Source organism: Clupea harengus, chromosome 7 (assembly GCF_900700415.2).
Source record: "Clupea harengus chromosome 7, Ch_v2.0.2, whole genome shotgun sequence".
Classification (NCBI taxonomy): domain Eukaryota; kingdom Metazoa; phylum Chordata; class Actinopteri; order Clupeiformes; family Clupeidae; genus Clupea; species Clupea harengus.
Genome location: NC_045158.1, coordinates 11,109,958 through 11,128,923, shown reverse-complemented (window position 1 = coordinate 11,128,923; position 18,966 = coordinate 11,109,958). Strand labels below are relative to the sequence as shown.

General features: G+C 42.6%; 1 protein-coding gene across 1 annotated transcript in view; it reads left to right on the top strand.

Moving 5' to 3' along the window:
* The first annotated feature begins 13,844 nt into the window (after positions 1-13,844).
* fam222a (family with sequence similarity 222 member A) overlaps positions 13,845-18,966 on the top strand; it is a 62,867-nt gene continuing 57,745 nt past the window's right edge. Inside the window, exon 1 of the mRNA XM_012830555.3 lies at positions 13,845-14,857. The gene's annotated coding sequence lies outside the window, so the exon portion shown is untranslated. The remainder of the gene's footprint in view (positions 14,858-18,966) is intronic.

Below are 18,966 nucleotides of genomic sequence, written 5' to 3'. Positions count from 1 at the left end.
ATTTGTTGCTATTGGAATGCACTTGAGCTATTTGCAAAGAATGGATGACTGAGTTATTAAAGAGGTTGGTTACTGCAATTATAGATGTGCAGGAAGGCAAACAGCAAACAAATCTCAGCAGGAATGTGCAAATGGAATTCCTGTTTATTGGGTTCAGCTCAAACTACTTCATACATTAGCTCGCTGATGGGCAAGCGATTAATAATGTCACCAAATGCTGCATTGCTGTCTACTTTGTGCGGACTACAGACAACTGATTTTGAGACATGGCATATAACAGGATTAAGAATGCAGAGGCAGCTGGCCCCTTTAAAATGCCAGTCCAAATTAACATCTAACAGACTATTAATTTGAGGTCTCTAAAGTATAAATGTATTTTTGTCTTAACGGGTGGCAAAGACGAGCACAAAGAACCAGCTGCCCAGTGATGTCTACTATCAGTACCCCCAAAACAGAGAGGGAGATTGTGCCGTCACCCCCTCTGATGTCTGACCTTCACGTAATCAGTGTTATAGCCCCCAGCGCCTGTTCCCACTCAGTTTCACGCAGTGTGTGTGTGACCAAACGGTTCACAAAATGGCCAGGGGATCACTATTTCTGAACTTAACGAAGTGCAGGGTCCCTTATGCGGCTGAGGGTGAACCCAGTTTCCTCGCCCGGACCGGCCTGACCTAAACGACCTGCAGCAACAACATCCAGCTACACTGGACTGATGCTGGGGGTGAGGAGGTGGCTGTCAGAGATTCGCTGATCATGGATCCTGATGTATGTGTTTGCTGTTAAGGTACCGACCATAAATCAGAGGTTTCATGTATTTCCAGCTCTTGACACAGGTTGGAAAGCCTGTTTTTCCACAACCAGAAGACCAATGGCTGACAACACCAGTGCCATTTGCAAAATTCTTATCAGAGTAATTTCCTCTCACGCAAGTGCAGAATGGTCGGTTGGTGGTTGGTAGTTGGCTGCAGCGTGTTCAAGTCCAGCTCTTTGGGCCTGGCACAGGCTACGTGAGGCAATGCAACAGACGGCCTTTGTTGCTGTTAGTTCTTTGATGTCGGGTTGGCGTGTCCCTGGCTTTACACATTGTACTACAAAATCCAGCGATTGACAAAAACATCTTTAAATTCATAGTCAAGGCCCGATTGCCAAAATTCCCCACCAAGTACAACCTTTCTCTTTGGTCTCCAAATAAGCAGGACCCTTTCTGTTCACTGCTTTGTAATAGAATGATAGAATCTTTGGCTCATATTATGAATGGCTGCCCCACATTCAAGGGCTTATACATCACCTGCCATAATCATATCGTCAACATAACCGTGAAAAAATTGTGTAAAGTTAATTAATCATGTGTAATTTGCTGTAACAAAACTGTGCAAATGGACTGGTTTTCTTCTGTCAATCACAAGCAGTTTAATTCATGTTCTTATGGATACACCCAATACTCCTGACATTGTCATGATAAATCAAATGTAAAAATGTATGTTATTATCCTTGAGATCATAGGCTGCTGACCTGATGCCTACATGGAGTTACACTGCACTCTGTTAAAATACCAGCCTTTACTTAGTAGCCTCACACAGTGTTCATAGGCTCTGTGTATGGGGTTTGCAAATGGCAGGACTGAAAAAAAGCTTGCTGGATATTGCATTAGCTGTCACTGCCAGCCTTTATGCCTGGAGAACACCATGTCACCTTTACGAATAATATATATGTACTTTTTCTTTGCACAGCGTGGCAGTCTTGTATAACATAGCTAGCTCTAAACACCGTTTAGATACTGTGATATTTCACTCAGTATTTGACGATCCAAATAAAATGATCAAATGTGTGTGTGAGTGCATATGCTCCAGAGAGAAAGAGAGCACACTTGTGTGTCACTGTGTGTTCATGCATCTCTGTGTGTGTGTGTGTGTGTGTGTGTGTGTGTGTGTGTGTGTGTGTGTATGCAGGACTGACAGAATAAACCAGTGAGTCCTTTGAAGAGCCCACAGCTCAAAGGCCAGAGAGGCAATCTGAAAACTTCACAGGCGCACAGGGAAAATTGCCTTGAACCCAGAGGTGTAAGAAAGTGCAATTTGTGGCCCATCTGTGCGGCTAGCTTCTATTAGGTGCAAGGGGTGCTCCAAGCGCTGGTTGTGGAGAGAGAGAGGGAGAGACAGAAGGAAAGAAATTAAGAGAGAGACAGAAAGATAGAAAGGATAAGATAATATCTGGGAACAAAGGGACAAAAATGTAATTTTCAGAGTAAAACCCCCTGTCTATAATGGTGTGGTTTGTATCACTTCTCACTCCTGTGTCATTTTAGCTTAGCTATTACACTGTAGAAGTCTCAGAAGTCTGATGGACTACACTTTAATGATCAACATCTTTAGTATGAAGAAGAACAAGAGGAATGAGCGAGAGAGAGTAAAGAGGACTAGCAGGATCTTGGAAGAGAAGTGGGTTGCCTGGGAAACGGATTGCCACCATTTGCAAAAGAAGCAGAGGTGTTAATTGTGAGGCCAAAGCTCTCAGCATCAGGTGAGAGCCAAGATTCCGTTGCTGATTGATTACTTGTAAAAGGACAAGCAAAATAAACACAATGTTTGCATCTGCAGTCAGCACTTGTGACTCCACTACAGTACTGCTGTGTATACATTAGACATAAATTGTAGTCATCATACACAATCATTATTTTAGAATTGCAATCCTGTGCCCTCAATACAGTACAACAGTTGGTGTGATCGTAAATCCTTTGATCATTTATATGAGCTTTTTTGAGCTGCTGTCTGTTGAGATGAAAAAGCCCTTATGTCGTTGCATTTATAAGTATATCATAAGTATTGCTATTTTGCAACATATATCACCATTAAATGTAAGTATAGCAGTCAAAAAACAACCAATATACCTGTATTGTGGAGACATTTTCTTTAAACAGGGCCATGCTGTTATGAAGTCTGAAGCTTTCTAAAGTGACACTGGAGCCATTCTGGAGTGCCTCTCACCACCCACATCTCCACTAGTAGTCCATGAGACGATGGTAATATGACTAAAGACTCCCCTGTGGCGTGTGTGAACCCTAGGAGACGTCGGGGGGGGATGGGGGTGGGGTAGAGCAGTGGGGTGGGGGGGTGGTTGGACGAGAGACTCCTTGACCTGTCACACCCGAGCCATTAGGCAGGGACGGTGGCCACATTCAGAGCGAGCGCACGTCCTGACAAATTGATTTCCAGGTGTGAAACTGACTGGGAACCCCCGGGGAGCTCAGCAACACCTTAGCGTCTTGGCGCAGACAGACTGACCGCTAATTCAGGGAGAAGAAGAAGGGTGAGGTGAGGGGGGTGGGGGAAGGGATATAGAGTTGCACAGTTTAAGGGAGCCATTTAAAGCAAGAGTTTGTGGATGTCCCTGTGTGTGTGTGTGCGTGTGTGCGTGTGTGTGTGTGTGTGTGTGTGTGTGTGTGTATGTGTGTGTGAGTGTGTGTATGTGCATGCATGAGTGTGCATGTATTTGCCTGCAAGTGTGTGAATTACTGGGCATGTGGCTGTATTTTTGTGTGTGTGTGTGTGTCTGTCTATGTCTAAGTGATTGCGTACGTGGAGGAGGGAAGATAGTGGGATGGATGATTAGCAATAGAGGCTACTCTGAAGGAAAGTGTATATCCTTCCGCTGCCATGGCAGCTGTGAAACAAATGGTGTTTAAATTGAATAAAACAGTCCCGGGGGGAGAAAGACGGGGGGATTTGCACACAAAGACTGACTGACAGATGGAGACGGCAGAAGAGCAGCCAACCTTTAAGAAAGCCAGGGAGGCAGAAAAAAGGCAGGGAAAGGGCAAGCAAGATTAATAGATTGACTGGGCATAGGGGAAGGAGTGGGAATCATAATTCAACAGAATTAGAAAAGGACATTTTTCTGGGTTCAGGAGCAGACAGGTCCATATGTGGAAGATGGCAAAGGTGAATGTATAATATACACTTACATGTAGCAGGATATGGTGGACGGGGGAAAAAAGCAATTGGAAAAGCAATATGACAGAAGAATCAACCTAGGGGGTTGGAACGGGGAGACAGATGGAGAGAGTCAGGGGCAATATGACAGAGAGGAGAGGGGGAGACCGCAAGGAAGGGGGGAGACTGCGAGCTAACAGAGGCAGAGGGTAAAAAGAGATGGTGTGAGCTAAACAAGTGAGTGAGAGCATTAGAGGAGTGTTAGAAGAGACAGACAGGAGGATGGCCACAGACAGCGAGCTTGGGCACCCTTGTGGCTCTTCCTGCCTCTGAAAGCAGGAGGAAACAGGGCCGCTGTTGTACTCAGACATGGAAATGAGCACCTGGTTCTTCCCCGTCTGAAAGCTTCTCTGGGCATCTGTTTTTTTTTCCTCTCGCCCCTCTTTATGTCATAGCGCATGCTGAATAGCCATAAAAATCACTTTGTGAGTCAATTATATCCTGTGAAAGGGAAATGGACAATTTAATTGTACAGCGCTCCATCCCGTAACCTTGCTAATTGCACACTGCTTATTTCAGCTGGGTTCCCCCTTGTGTGTTTGATTGTATGTTTCTCTTCAGTGGTCCTAGTTTGAGTCAAATGTCTTTCTCTCCGTCTACCTCTCTGTCTTTCTCTCAAACTGGAGTGCTTTATTTCCTGTGATCCTGTGGTGGGGACTTACGTATGCAGCCTTCAGTGTAGCTGTGTCCACTACTTACAGTCAAACGTCATAAATGTTATACCCATCCCACCACAAAAGGGAGGCATTTTCACTCTTGATAAAAGCTGATGTGTGATTTCTATGAGTTGGCTCACTGCATCACATTATTTGCTGTAATACATTCCTATGTCCTCTGTCATTGGGTCGCTTGGACATGAAAGTGTGGGACTCAGTGGAGTTTGCTGTTCACTCTCGCTTTCCTATTGTGCAAACACAGATCTTACGTTATCGTTAAATTAAATACAATCTCCAACACAAAACTAACTCAGTACAAAATGGAAAATAATTCATTTTCAAAGAGCTATACTATGTGTTTCGCTTGGCTTACATTTTTAGTGGATGCCAAATGGAGACAATATTTAGTGCTTTTTCTGTTGCATCTATCATATGTCACACAAATCACAGTCCATGTAATGAGGCTTTATCCTAAAGATACAGGATTTCGATTTGACCCACAATAGAAATGTTCTGTTATGTTAGCACAGTGTAGAAAAACGAGCACAGCTGTTTTAATTTGGCCACCACTGTGTATGCACTGTCCAGCGAGGAGCAGTACCAAACATGAGCCCACAAACCTTATGCCTCCTTATTGAGTCTGGTTGCCATGGTGATGCACAGTGCAAAAGAAAAAAATGGAAATAGTAATTTACACTACCATGGATGGCCTTTAGGAAAGTTATAATTTCCATAACAAAGAGTTTTTAAGAGTGACCATTCAGCAAATAATAACAATAATAATAAAACTATACTTAAAAATAATGTGACAAATGTCATGCACAAATTGATGTAGCTTGCCCCAAAATATTTTTTTAAAGGAAGCATTTAATTTTAATATTATGGCTCACAGGCACTTTATGGGGAAGAAAGTATCCATTTGCATCTTACAGAAAAAATTCTAAAAGAATTAAATTAAATTGAAAAGTTAAATTAACCAAAGGGAGACTGCAGGGGCATTCAAATTAGGTTATCATTACCCAGACTAAAAGTAATATCTGCCCCGACATAATAATGTGATCAGCAGTCAATTTTCACTGAAAATGAGAATGGTAATAAGAGTGGGGACAGTCTGTTCTATTGTCTGTAACATCAGCACGTTCCCTTCCTCTCTCTCCTTTTCACTCAGCTTTTCTTTAAAGATGGAGGAGAGCGAGAGAGAGAAAGAGAGTGTGAGAGAAAAAGAGAGAGTGAGATAGGAGAGAGAGAGAGAGGGAGAGAGGGAGAGAGAGAGAGAGAGCCCTTAAATCTAGAAATGACTCCATATGGCTGTCAAAGCTGATTGTACTCCATACCTTGCCAGGGAAGGTGAGCAGAGGGGCAAAGCTCAGTGTTCTGGAAGTTTCCAGCAGCATAAGGTGTGGTTTGTCTGATGGTTAAACATGATCACAAGCATATATCGTGACAGGGGAGCAAAGCAGGGAATCACCTGGGACCCCAAGCTGGATGGGGACCCCCGAGAACAGCCGATTACGTTAGTCCATAGCAGAGGTGGACAAATCACACAACTCCATTACTTGAGTCAAAATATACCCCTGGTCAAATATTACTCCAATACAAGACGTTCATCAATCAAAATTCTACTGGAGTTGCTTTTAAAAATACTCTTATTTTTTAATGTCAACACATTTTTGTATTGTTCCCACAATGGATTTACAGGACCTAATGACTGTATCAATCTACTGAACGCACTGACGTGCTTGTGGAACCTGTAAATTAAAAAGCTTGTAGAATATGCTACAAAGCCCATAGAAATTCCTACAGAAACACAATTGAATTGACAAAAGGACATCCTTTGTCGGTTTCATTTTTTATTTAACGCACCCCACCACACCCCCTGAAGGAGCTCAGCCCTGACAAAGAGAGCAGGGGAGAGGCTGAAGCGTGATAATAAATGACACCAAAACATACTGATATAAGAACTATACAGTCTTAACTGTAATAATTTAGCTCCGGGGCCCGTTTAATACCGGGTTTTGGTACCCTTACCTACAACTGTGAAAGGACTGGTCAGTAACGTTTCTGCTAGCTAATTATTAGTAGCCTAGGCGATACATCAGTAGTGGATTCACATAGGACCCTGTCCCAAAACGACAACTAGATGAGCAAATCCACAAAAAGTCATTTGAACAACCTCATCATAAAATTAGAACTACAAGCACAGAAAACTTTATTTAAAATGTTTATCTGGAATCAAACAAATGTATACATACCTCAACATGCTTTCTCAGGTTGGACGGTGAGTTGTTTTAGGCAGTGATGAAGTTTGTGCGTGGTAAACAGACCAAATATTTAAAATGATATGAATCTTTCTTCATTTCAAAAATCTCAAACATGGACTTCAGGTGGGTGCTCTGGTGAGGAATCGTCATCTTTATTTCCTGTAGCCATCATTACCACATCAAGTTCAAATGAACTGCTCAAAAAATACAGCAAGCACTTTCAACTCTACCGACAGTGTAGGAGTGATTGCTTTTTCTCAGGTGACGAACACAGCATATCGCATTTTAGAAAGGAAAATACATTTCATCCACTGACTTCAAAGCTTTACTTCAAAAGTAATGTGTAACAGGAACCTTTACATAAATATAATTAACTCAAAAGTACAATATTTGTCTTTCAAAACTTACTGTGCTTAAGTACAGTATGTATAGTCAAGTACATCTATGCTACTTATTGTCCACCATTTGTACAGAGCAACAGGAGAACACAATGACATGTCTAGAAACCCCCTAGGGAGCCCCCATATAATAGCTTACTAGAAGCAGGTTACAGCACGGCAACAAGTCATTGGCCTACTACTTCAAATTAAAGTTCATAAGAAAAAAAACAGTGGTTAAGTGAAAATCTGTTATATTGACCGGAGTAGTTATGGCAATGGTTTAATGTGTCCCTTCAGGTAAATGGTTTGTCAGTTCTAACAACAACTAGCTAGCCAGTAACTTAATAATAATGAGCATATGCTATGAGCTTGCTAAATGTTTTGTAAGGAGTTTGTATTAGAGTTCTGACTCTTTCCAGTGTTGGGGAGTAGTGAACTACATTTAATTAAACCAGTAGTTTAACTACGTTTTGCACTAGCTTGCTGGTAGTTTAACTGCAGTTATATTTGCACAGGGATTCAAGTAGTAGTTTTTTGTTGTTAACTGCTAAAACTAAGCCTTCCTTGCACTTTCCCATGAATAGTTTGAAACAGTTGTCCCTCTTCAGCGATTTCCATCTAGGAAAGGCCACAACAATAGTTATCCTTGTTTTGTGCACCCAATTGTGCACCCAACTGCTAGCACGCCACAGTTCAAGTTGTTTGCGGGAAATGTTCAGACACCACAGAACGTTACAGTAGAACTTAACATTGACAGTCTGACCCTGGAGGGACACTCAAATGAATCTGAACTCTGGCGTGCTGGCATTTGGGTGCTCCATCATGAAAACACGCACGTTTTCAACACGATTGACGCTCCCCACCACAGGTACTCGCCAGATTTGGCTCCCCTGCGAGATGCATATTCCCCATTTTGAAACAGTGGAGGAGATCCAAAGTGCATTGCAGAAAGTTCTGGATACGCTTAAAGAACGGGACTTCCATGGAGCATCCCAAATGTGACAGGAGCACTGTTAGCAGTGGATCACTGCACAAGGTGACCACCTCGAAGGAGATGGCAGCCAATTTTAGATCAGGTACAGTTATCGCTTTTTACAGGCGCAGTCCCGGAACTTTTTGATTGCACCTTGTAAAAGAACCAGAACTTTTTATTGTTCCTGAGGGCCTCTCTCTCTCCTGCCAGAGAGCTGGCTCACCTGTCTTCCCCACCTGTGCCCCGGCCCTGGCGTCTGGAGTCTAGATGCTGACACAGCTCTCTCACAGCAAAGGTGAAAAGAGGGATGTTTTTGGCAGCGCTGTCCCACGCAGCTGAACTCGATGACGCTTTCTTTGTATTTTGGTGACTCGCACATGACAAAGGGGTGCCGTGCGGTGGCACCAGCTTGACTACGGAGTTGAAGAGTCACACAAGGTCTAGGCAGGATTAGACAGGCAATTTTTACACAGTTTGTGTGTGTGAGTGTTTATGTGTGTGTGTGTGTGTGTGTGTGTGTGTGTGTGTGTGTGTGTGTGTGTGTGTGTGTGTGCATACATGAGTATGTGAGGGAGGGAATATGTGTGTGTACGTGAGTGTGTGTATGTCACTGTGTGTGTGAGCTTGAGAGAGTTTGTGTGTGTACGTGCGTGACTGTGATGTGTATGTGTTGTGCGTTGTCTGGGTGGGACTCTCATCCCTTTCATTGTATGCCAATATCCTGTAAAGTCACCAACGCACAGAGCTGTAACTTTTACTAATGACCTAATTTACAGACAGAATTAACAAGTCTGTGAGGAAAATGCTTGCTGACACACAATAAAACCCCAGGATATATAGCCTTCGTCCCTCCCTTTGTTTGGCTGTGCCTTTGTTAGCCAAACGGCTCTTTCGCCACCCAGCTCCATGTCACATCCCGGTGTCTGGCTACTGTGGGCTGATGAAAGGGATAGACTCCTGGGTTAATGACCGCGGCTGCCCAGCAGCCACCCTTCACACCTAAACCAGGAGAGGCGCGATCCCACAACACCTCGACTCTGGTGCCGCTTTGGACGTCTGAGAGCACCGGGGGGATTATCTCTGCAACTGGGAGCGCATTTATTCATTTTTTAATAGGTTGTGCTTTTACAGGTTAATAGGTTATTTATAAGGACACTGTCAATACTTGAAAAGAGATGTACGGTACCCTGGCCCAGGGGAGATTAAGAGGACTGTAAATATTTTAGGAGAAAATTCTGTTATTTTCTTGTTGATGGGTTTGTTCTCTACATTGGGTGCTCTTTAATGTGCGATATTGGAAAACTAATTTCATCCCACAATTTTTTTTTCTACTCTCAAGTACAGCTCATGTCTTTACAGCGTACCACACATTAATTATTGGGAAATTAACCGCCCTGCAGTAAAAGACAAATTTAGAGCAAGCTGCATATAAAATGACTCTTCACATAATGCTGTAAGTTTGGTGTAATGTCTGCATGGAATATATTTCCACAGGGGAAGAAGCCAGCAGCTCTGACCTTCATGTTACTGACCCCCCCCACCACCACCCCCCCACACAGACCTCCCCGCCATGCATCAGGCCATGGTCCAGAGGCTGGCATGAACAGTCCAACCTGTTTATCCCATTTGCAAATCCAAGCGTGGTTCCTCCATTTGCATTTTCCCCAGCATCTCATTAGATGACATCCACTCCCCTGTTTTGTATGCGTTCACCTTCGCTCACCCTTAGTGCCCTTCATAACCCCCTCCCCTAAATCTCAACCTCTTCATTCCTCCCCTCATTCATTCACCCTCTAAAGATGTCCAACAGCACACATCACACCCAAGGCCATATTACAGTGATTCCAGCCTGTTGAAGGCAGATAAATCAATGGTCCTTTTCCTTATTAGTTTGCTACCCCTTTTTATCTTGCAGTGGGTGACCAGAAATGTGTTCATTTATACACAGTTTACATTGACCAGTCTTGAAATGTAGTGTAGCTGAATGGAAAAAATAGCTGAATAGGAAAAATATGTAAGGATGCACAGAAGAAAATACTGGAGTTATTTAGCGGTGAACGTTTTTTGAACATTCAGATACTGTTGATTATATTTTCGAAACTTCAGTAAAGGTTACCCTGTCACTTCTTTGACCATACAAAACTTGAACGGGTAATAATGTTAATGTCTTCTATGCAAACAAACATCTGTACTTAACTGTATATCTGTAAAACAGCTCTAAATCTCCGATTCATGATGTCTCTTAGGCTCTCCTTAACTCAGCAATATGCTGTTCTACACTTCTAACATGATGCAGCTGTAAACAGTCAGGACCACATACTGAAGTAAAGCTTGTTGGATATCAACCAACCATGAGACTTTCAAAAAGATGAGCATCACCAGAGACAACTAAATTAGCATATGCACAGCACTTTGAATGCAGAGGGTGGGATCCTATGGACAAAGTCTGGCAGACGTTAACTAGCAAGACAAACTAGCTTTACTTGCTTCTATTTTGAAACTGCTGTAAGCAATGCTGATTAGAATGGTTCAGCTAAATGACTTTACCTTCTGAAGAAAACAGGAAGGTGTTTCTAGGAATCTCTTGAATTGTGTTATTAATACTAAGTCTAACCCAAACCCAATCAGAAAACTTCCAAGAAGATGAACATCTCTCTCTGCCAATTATTGAGTTCCACACAACGGGCCTGGTGGAGGCAAGCAAGACATACATCTCTTGCAGCATCCTTTAAGTGTCAGTATTGTCTTCATGAGAAAAGAGTAGTCATCTCTATTAAGACTGATAGAAATGGGTGAAAGCAGTTTTGCAACCATGGCATCTGACTGTACACATTGCTACACCAGTTAAGTCTGCATCAAGACTGCAAGTGACAGTTGTGGCACAGTCATCTGTGGAGTCTCATGCACAGTGCACACATTATGTCAGTGCGCTTTGTGAAACTAATGAGTTAAATGACCTCAGATTGCCGGTGCATGACAATTTCTGAAGAACAGTTAAAAAACTCACAGCACTGCACTGTCTACATGTCAGTTCGCATACAGCCACGCCACGGTCCCAAATGTACATGATGCTGAAATGGAAGACATAAACTTAACACCAACACATCCACCCATCTGCCCACACACACACACTCACACACAAACACACACACACACACACACACACACACACACACACACACACACACACACACACACACACACAGAAGGAGCTGGTGAAGTCAGAGTAATGCCAAGCTAAGCCTCTTGCCTGTGCTCATAAGAGTCTGAGAGTATTAACCAGACCTGGCTGGCCGCTCAGTGAAATCCATCTTGAGCCAGGTCATCAATTCCCCCCCTATCTGATCACCCACATATCCAAGATTAAAGGTATTGGGCTTGCTAGTCTCTGCAGAACGATTTTTCTCAGTTTTCTTTTCACTCTCTCTCTCTCTCCCTCACACACACAGAGTGAGAATGCATATTTCATGCTAGCCACTGATTTTGCGAAAAGAGAATGTTTGAAAGAGAAAGGGCTGAAATTGTAGTTCTGTCGAAATAGGACGCTCTGTGAATGACTTAAGGCGTAGGGGGTCTTTGCGAGTTCAAAAAGAGATCTCATTACGTGAAAGGAATGGACAGTACCGCCGACGCACAGGCTTATGGGAAGTTATGGCTGAATCTTCTCCTCCCCGTGGCCATGATTTGTGACTTGTTGTTTAAACAGAGGCCAAGGCTGCACACTAGCACTGTTTTGTTTGAGCTAACGATCAGGTGATGGTATAAACAGATGACTCAACAAACATTCAAAGCATGTTTACCCTGGGTTGATTAAAAGCGGGGCTGATTTGCAGAGGATAAGGTGCAAATACCCACTAAAAATCCCCCCCCCAAACATGTCGCAGTCCCTCAGGCAAGTGTGAGGGTACATAAAGTAAAATGATTAAGCAGCCAAAACAAATGTGTCAAAGGCGATTTCACAGTGAGATCATTTTCTGGCGGGCTATATATAGTTCATAAAAATAAGATGGCAGGGAGTTTATTCGAGGCTCATAAATGAAGTGCATTAATATCCATGGTGTTTTCTTCCAGAGAGGTTTAGATGACCCTCAGCAGACAGAAACGGGATTGTGCACCATGGCATTCCATGAAAATGAGTGTGGTGTGATTTTAGTGCCTCCTGTCATCTTTCCGAAGCATCCAAAACGTGAAAGCAACCTCTGTGCTTTGAGAGTTAATCCCCAACTGTTTCCAAGCAATTTCTATCCGATCAAATGAGCCAGAAAGTTGTCTGGCTACTCTAGGTGCCAAGGCACTAAATTAGCTTATTAAGCCTTTCTAAACCTATGGCCTTTCATCAGGCCAGGTGAAAAAAAATCAAAGGGATCTAAATCTCAAGAACACTGGCAAGAATAAATTAGGAGAGTATTACAGATATAGTGTTACAGCTGTCAATAAGCTAACTCACCTTATTACTTATTGATAGGCTATTTCAAGGGAAAGCATGTGCAATTATAGTGCTATGCATAATGCCCTTTTTAACAGTAGAAAAGGTTGCACTATCAGTTACCGAGCACACAGTTTTTTTTTCCATGTACACTGTGATTCCTCTGTGTTTCTATTGATGCCATTAGTTCATGACCCAAGCACTAAGATGAACTGCACTGGTACAACTCAAATTTGAGCTCTTATTACAACAAGGGCTTACTTGACATTTGCTTTACAGCCATACATGACCATTTTGTTTTCAGACTATATGGTGAGGTTTTGCCTATGTAACATAAAGTGTATATATCTACCTCCAGCAACTTTATTGCAAGAATGCTTTGATGATCTTTCAGCTGGTCTAAAGGAATCAGTTGAACACCTCCACATATGCCTTCATTTTTAGATAAGGTTAAAGGGTAGGACAATCATGACTTTTAATGTTTACATTTCACATGTTTACGTTTTCACATGTATTTGAACCATTTCATCCAGTAGGCTTAACTAGCTTGTAAGAAGCTATGTTCTTTGGTCCTGTTGACTGCTACTAAGCTCAGTGTAAAAGCTAAAAAATGGTTGCCTATGAACCTTAGTGGTTTGGTTTGAGATACTCTCTGCTGTCGCCATGCCTTATTCATTCGGGATAACTGTCTCATACTATCATATGAAAAAACACTTCTCTCACCATTTGCTTTCTGCTGTTTATTTGGTCATCTGAGGATAGTCACCAGCCTTTCAGTAACGCCCTGCCCATAGCCTACTAGATCATGCCCACGGCAAATGTTATTCATTGCCTTGGTATAGTCTTTTAGAGACGGTGTAGCACTGGACAATCAGCGAGACACAATGACAGCAGTTTATCATTGTTACAGCGAATGTGTTGTTCTGCAACCTACTCTATAGTGTTGCGCAGATAAACTGTTCGTGAACATTAAACTTAGTAACAGTTGTTTCCCCTCTTGGCAATGTGGTTTCAAACATGATGCTGAGACGCTGACAGCGTCACCGTGGTAACAACCCTCAATTACCTTTGATTGGCTTACCCGTGGGAATATTTAAATACCCCCAGTGCAACGATTGGTTAGTGGGCGGTCTATGGGCGGTCTGTCGAGCCGTGAGAGTCCGCATCGTTCCGGGTTATTGTCAGTTTCGGGAGCTCGGAGGACGGGTGAGGGCGGATGGCTATGATCGCAGATGGCTTTAATCACTATTGCAAAATAATAACTCTGGCTCAAATTATTGTTTAGTAGGCTATCCACAGTAACAACCGGACCGTGTGTGAATAAAAGGAGTATTTTGTTCCAAAATCTGGGCTCTGGAAATTAAAGAGCAAGGAATCAACATTTTTGGAGCACAGAATGAAAGCACAGCCTCCGGAAAGTGCAGACGCCCGATGATCACTCATCTGGATTAAACAAATCATAGGTTATACATTCTGGAAACTGCATTTGACCAAGGGAACACAGGCCTTAGTTGTGTTTGTCGATTATGCACGGCTGTCATACATGATATTTGCTCCACGAACTGCGCTACGTTTGTTTCGTTGATCAGGAGGAGTTCAAGTAACAATTAATTGAATCGGCAAGGCAGTCATCTGTGGTCTCATAATCCTTCTCAACGGTGTCATGAAATTCGAGACTTCCCTCAACCGAGCCTTATTTTTGGAGATTGCTCTAAATCGAATGTAACGGTTCGCATACGCGGAGATCGTTTCGACACTTTGGAAGGGCGAAAGGTTACGATTGCATAATTGGGCACCGCAGTTCAACGGGAGCAATTGACATCACAACCTTCCTGGAATTGCTGTATTGGTTCCTTTTAACATTAGTAAGCTACAACGTGTGAGAGTTTCGAAAGAATTTTGGTGTTTCGGATCACGACAGCCTACAACCTTCGGAAGAAGCGGATCTCTTTTGCGTTTCTTTTCCGTTTAAGAATGATCGTCGCATTAAACAGAGGATAATAACCACAGCCATCAAATTAAATATCAAAGGGAAACTACATATCTTTCTTTCATTTTTCTGGGATGGCATGCTTTTGAATTTTCTATCGACTGCCAACCTCCGAAGCTGATTGCCCGACCGGCGCTGCAACCTGCATGGGATTTTAGCTTTGCACCACGGAACAATTTATGGTAAATGATTTCTCCCTTTTCAGTACTCGACTCACTGGCCAATTAGGGTAGATTGGTAAAGCAGATGCAGTTCTGTGCAAATTTAGATAGCCTAGTGCACTATTATTGTATTGAAGAATAACTGTTTTAATTTCTCTGATAACTTAAAGCTGCGCTGACCACCCTCTTTGTGCACTAGGTTATAGCCTACAACAATTCAAACGACAGCTGGGTAAGTTATAGAAGCACCATGATTAGTCTACAGCAGGCGCATACTCACGGTAGCTGTGTGTTGCAGCTATCCTTTTGATTTGTAGGTTAATAATGGTTCCGGGGGGCTGTAGGAGTCTAACTCTTCTGTGTAAATTGCTTAATAATCTGGGCCGCTGTCTTTTGATTTGTAAGACTAGTTGTGGAGGGTATTGAATTACATGCCTCAAGTTGTCAGTACTTTACCAAGCGTCATTTGAATGAATATAGTATGAAATGAGCTGTGCTGATATGAATTTGCTTTAACGTTAATGACCGAATTTGCATAGTTGTAGGCAACGACTCCGAGGACAGATATGATGAATTTTAAATGTGCTCCTCCTTTTATGACAGCCCCATACCTTTGTTTCCTCACTACACCTGCAATAAAGGAAGTGTTGTAAAATGGATGCCAGCTTGTGAATGGCCCTTAGCAACTGCTTTGATGTGTGATATTGGCTTTTTAAAGGATGCTCTGCCATGTAGACTCTTGTTGGTGCAGCAGGATGGGAACAGACAGGTCATCCCTGGTAGTCGGCGAATAAATGGCAAATAGGCTACATTGGTTCAGGAGTTAGGTGAGACATTCCATCCTTTGCGCCCTCGTGTGTTTATAAAGGAGGCCATTAAACAAGCGCCATTAATTAAAGCATTAATTAAATGCATGCAGATGGTTTCTCCTCAGATGTGAACTGCAGATCACCGTTTACTAAATGAGAAAATAACATGCTATACCCCCTCCAACACACACACACACACATGCACGCACGTTTGTGTTTGTACGCGTGTGAGTGCCTGGGACTGTGAATGAGTGAGTGATTGAACGAGTGAGTGGTTCTACATTATTTCTTTCCAGTTATATTAGATTTCACACAATATTCTGTTCACGTACGGTACGCAAATGTTAACGGACAGTTTCCAAGAACAGAGAGTTTGCCTATCTGTAATCTAATCAGCGCCAGCACCAGTAAATCGACTGACTAAAGTGCAGGCCGCTCTCAGTTTATTTGAATATGAGAGTTGGCTCAGATGATAAACAAGTTACGTTTTCTCTTAAACTTTGCAGTCTCTTATCTGTCTCGAACTTTGAATCGTTGTTTACTGGGAAAACTATACGTGACATCTCTCATTAATTTGTTGGCAAAGCATTACTGGTGCGCGCATGAAGATAGGGACCATTAAAATATTTGTGCATAATTATGCTTGCGCTTGCATGGGACCGGGTAGTGAAGGCAAGTCAACTAGTTCACTCACCGTTCTAAAACCACAGCTGAGTCGCTCATTATGAAGGATTCATTCAACTGAGCTCGTTTTTGAAGTTATAAAATGAACTTGTATTATTTATAGGGGTCCAGTAACCCTCTTTCCCCTTTAATCCCCCCCGTATTAGGTCTAATTTACATGATCTGCATAATTTACTGGCAATAATTTTGATCAAAGGATGCATGGAGCGAGAAAAGAGCTCTGTGCTTTGGGTCCTGTGGCTAAGTGACTGGCCATGGTGTTTTCTCAAATCACTCCAGGCGTTTTTTAAATGAAAGCCCATAAAGATCCAAGAGATGAACAGTGTAATGTAATGTTTGCCAATATAAACAAATAATGTAACAATATGGTGCAATTTGTTGTTGGTGATAGTTAGTCCAACTGCTAGATCTGGGATTACTTGGGATGGTTGCTCAGAAAAATAGTATAATGTTAGGATAGAGTTGTAAATAGCAAAATGTAGGTGAATGTAACATAATGGAACATTAGTGAATATTACGTCAGTGAGCATCCTTTAGGAAGGTATCATTCTCTCTTCCCCCACCCCTCCTTTTGTGATGTGTCTGTCATCTCAGCTTCTGTTTGCAACCTCGGTTTCAGGCTCTGTGTTGGTGTTGTAAATCATGGCTTGCTCTATTAGACTATGTACCGACACCTTTGGGCTTGGTGTACTCATTACTGTGAGGGTCCACCATGATGAGGGCCCCTCTACACCCAAGGCCACTATGTGCTGCTAGCAGTGGTGGCAACAGCGGCAGCACCTGTCGCAATGCCTGCTCCATACTATTGAATAAAACATCCAGTGATGTATGAGGTGGTGGCTTCACTCAAGGGGGGGTGGGTGGGGGGTGGGGGGGCAGAGCCGTTTCGCCCCATCCCCTCAGCACGCTGAGCAAATTGTGCCTGTATTAGCTCTGCGTCTCGCTCCTCTCCAAAACAAATAGTGTTCCCAGCCTTAACCCAAGCCCTGCTTTCCCCCCTTTGTTTGGGGAATGGGGAAACCACGCGAGGCGTAGAGGATATGTAGGTCACTGCATTACCTCTGGAGGATGCTTTTTTAATGTTATGGTTGTCCTCATTAGGGTATTTGTTTATTTGTCTCCATATTTTTCCCTGGCTGCAATGACTCATTTGTACCCTTGCCTTAGGTCCATGCTGTAAGTTGCATTTTACTCTTATGGATATGTTCTCTAATTGAACGTTAGCCATACCCTTTGAAAGTGAAAGGAGTTGAAAAGCACAATGGAGCATAGATGACTGTCCTAACTTTTTTGTTTTTCCACGAGTAAGCATATATCATATTTAATCACGGCTATTGTGATTGATTACTGCCATTACAAATGATTTGTAGAGCATACACAAGCGCTGGGTGTATTACAGTGAGACCTGTCCCAGAACTTATGTGGCAGAAAGTGAAACCACGGAATTTAGATTCTTTCTTGCAATAAGGAGGCTGCAGGTGTCTATGGTAAGTTTAATTTCGTGAGCGGATTGTGAGAACAGATCCCGAAGTAAGCTTAATTTAAAATCTTTGCGATCCGCTCTCCAAAGTTGATTGATTGATAGCCCTGAGGTGACTATGCCACGCTAAAATCTTATTAAAAACTGTTGCCTTCTGAGAATGTTAGAGCAATTTTCTCATTCTCATGAATATCTTTTATATTGGAAAAAAACTTTAATTTCCTGTGCTTTGGTATTAGTCATTTTCCTTTTTTTTGTCAAATTTAGTCCTTGGGTGTGATTTGTTTTAGCACAGTTCACCCCCCCATAGGCAGCCCCTCCTCCTCATAGCCTGATGCTGAACCAGAGCAGAGAGCTTAAAGTCGCAAGATGAGATTGCCTTGATGGAAAATCTCTGCTGCTCATCTAGCAATGTTCTGAATCAGAAAAGCTACTCGTTTGAGGTGTGTGTGTGTGTGTGTGTGTGTGTGTGTGTGTGTGTGTATGTGTTCATGTGCATGTGTGTGCGTGTTTGTGTGATGCTCTATAAACTCCCATGTGCTATTTGACCAAATCCCAGTCATCCTTTATTGTCCTCAGGGTTCTGCTAGAGCACCAGTGCTAATGACATTTTTTAATTAGTATGTAAAGTTTCATTACTTAGGTGTTCATGAATTAGACGCTACCCAGGGACCTGCCATAGGACAGGGCAAAATCTAGATAATTTGCATGTTGTCTCATCTCTGCTTTGAGCAGGGAGTGTCTCTGCTCGCATTTCTGAAGGGCACAGAAAGAACCCATTCATATCACTTAGTAATCAGTATTGCTTCAGATCCAAAATAATTTGGATATGGCATTTGTTGGATGGGTTTGTAACCTCTGTGTACAGAAATGACGGCTTTGTTAACCTCGTGTGTGTACGTGTCGGTGTTTGTGTAAGACCATCGTTTGTATGCCTTTATATGCAAGCAGTGTTGGGTGAAGGAAATGTGTTTGGCAATTTCTTTTGTTCATCCCTGCTCATTTGCAGTACGGGTGAAGGTTATGGCCAATCTATGTTCTAGCAAAAGAGCAGTAATGATTTTTAAATCTGTCATTTAATGCTGCCTTTAAACAATGCAGTCAATAATGACACTGCCCTAACTAATTACAGCTGCTTAGCCAAGTCTTAAAGACTA